Source organism: Piliocolobus tephrosceles, chromosome 1 (genome assembly GCF_002776525.5).
Source record: "Piliocolobus tephrosceles isolate RC106 chromosome 1, ASM277652v3, whole genome shotgun sequence".
NCBI lineage: Eukaryota > Metazoa > Chordata > Mammalia > Primates > Cercopithecidae > Piliocolobus > Piliocolobus tephrosceles.
The window spans coordinates 20,048,274-20,050,735 of NC_045434.1; positions in this window are offsets into that span (position 1 = coordinate 20,048,274).

Sequence of the window (2,462 nt, forward strand, 5' to 3'; positions counted from 1 at the left end):
AATAAATGTTGTCAATTATTATTATTGTTATTGTTATTTTACCTGGAGACCACTTCCTTCGTGAAGTTTAAACTTTAGAGATCAAATAACAAATTATTACCCTTCAGTTCTTTTTGCTATTCCATAATGGCCATTCTTTATGTCTCCTAATTAATGCATTTTCTCTCACCTATTTCCATAGCATAATCCACCCTGTCATTAAAGCTGCTTTTGTGTGTGTTTTCCAAAATTTTGAGAAAAAAATTATTAGGGATGAGAGTGTGTGGCCAGGATCCACCTGTTCTTCAGAGGTGCTAGGAAAATGGCCCAGAGGATGGCAACAAGCAAATGCATGCTCTAAGAGGCTGGAGTTTGGCTTTGAGTTGTATTCCCGACAGCAGTGTGCAAGAATTTCCTTTGATTCACATTTTTGACAACACTTAATATGATTAGACATTTCAGTGTTTGCCAATCTGCAAAACAGGGATTGATGGCTCATGATTTCAAGTTGCACTTCCCTGATAACAAACATTGCACATCTTTTTGTTTCCTTGCTTTGTCATTTTTCTTCTGCAAAGTAGCTGTTTCAGTTTTTGTCCATTTTTTCTATTTTGTGTTATTAAATAATGCTTTTTTACAATGTATATATATCGTAGATGCTAATTCATTGTCAGTTGTACATATAACACACTTTTTTTCCAATTTTTGTTTCTTGTTTTCTTCCCAATATTTATGATGTCTTTTAATGAGCAGAAATTTTTATTTTGAGGTAGCTGAATATATCAGTTTTCCCTTTATGGTCTATCTATAATGCTAAGAGCATATATATATTTTCCTATATGTTTTCAAAATTATGTCGCTATGTATTTCATGTATAATAACACCTCTAATCCGTAGGAAATTGATTTTTTTATGAAGTAGTTGATTAATATTTTGTTTTGCATGTATCCAGGTAAACATTTACTGAAAAATCAATTCACTCGACACTAGGTGTGAGTGCTAGGTGTGTCATAAATTAAATTGCCATATGAATAAGGATTTATGTCTGGAATATTCTATTCCATTGGATCATCTATTTATCCACTTTTCCTAACCTCATTCCCTCAAGCTTTTTTTTTGTTTTGTTTTGTTTTTTTGAAGAGCAGAAAATTTATTGTAAACATTATAAGTGTGAATAATATAAATGCATGTGACATGTAACCATGTATAGAATTTATCCAAAGGAAAAATTAGTTGATAGAGAAAGCATGAGAAAACTGCATGATGTGCAGGCAAATAAGAAAAAAAGATAAATGTGATAAAAGAATAAAGGGTATAAAAAAGGGCAGTCAATAAATACCAAACATATTATAACTAATGTACACAAATTAGCAAAAAAAAAAAAAAAAAAACACACAGAAAATTATTCAAAATTGTAAAAGTTCAGGCTTGAATCTATAGATTGACATGTATCACCATATTCCAGAAAAATTTAATAAAGTCAAATCATTTAAAATATATTCCAGTAACACACTAAACTGCAAAGATAAAGAAAAATATTATGAATATTGTGGCAGGTAAAAAAAAGTTACATAGACGGAATTGTTTTGTTTTAAGGAGTGTCTTGGCTATTTTTGAGTCCTTATTCTTCAATCACCCTTCGAATTAGCTTGGCAGATTCCCCAAGAAATTTTGATGAAACAATTCTTAATGCTTTGACCAAAATTTTAACTGGAATTGAGTTATGCTTACAAATTCATTTGAAGCTAATTGACATATTTAATATTCAATATTCCTGTTTATGAACATGGTATTCCTTCTCTTTGCATCTTCTTTTTTTTTTTTGAGACGGAGTCTCGCTCTGTCGCCCAGGCTGGAGTTCAGTGGCCGGATCTCAGCTCACTGCAAGCTCCGCCTCCCGGGTTTACACGATTCTCCTGTCTCAGCCTTCCGAGTAGCTGGGACTACAGGTGCTCGCCACCTAGAGACGGGGTTTCACCGTGTTAGCCAGGATGGTCTCTATCTCCTGACCTCGTGATCCGCCCGTCTCGGCCTCCCAAAGTGCTGGGACTGGAGGCTAGAGCCGCCGCGCCGGGCCCTGCATCTTCTCAAAACCTTTCAAAAAGTTTATAATTTGTCTCTAAAACAAATCCATACTTTCTAAAGGTGTATTTCTTGATGTTTTATATCTTTACTGCTAGTTTGAAAGCACTTTTAAATTACATTTTGTTATTGATGAGAAGTGTATTTTAATTGTAAATACTAATTTTATATTCAGTGTTCTTTCTAAATTGCCTCATTAATTCTAATAATTTATTTGGAGATTCATTTGGATTTTCTCCAAAGATAATCATGTAATTTGCAAATACTTATAATTAAATTTCATCTTTAATGATTTTGATGTACTGTATTTATTTTTCTCCCTTTACTCCAGGTTTAATGAAGGTAGTAATAGTGGTCATCCTCACTATGTTCCTAATCTTAAAGGGAATGCAACTTAATGC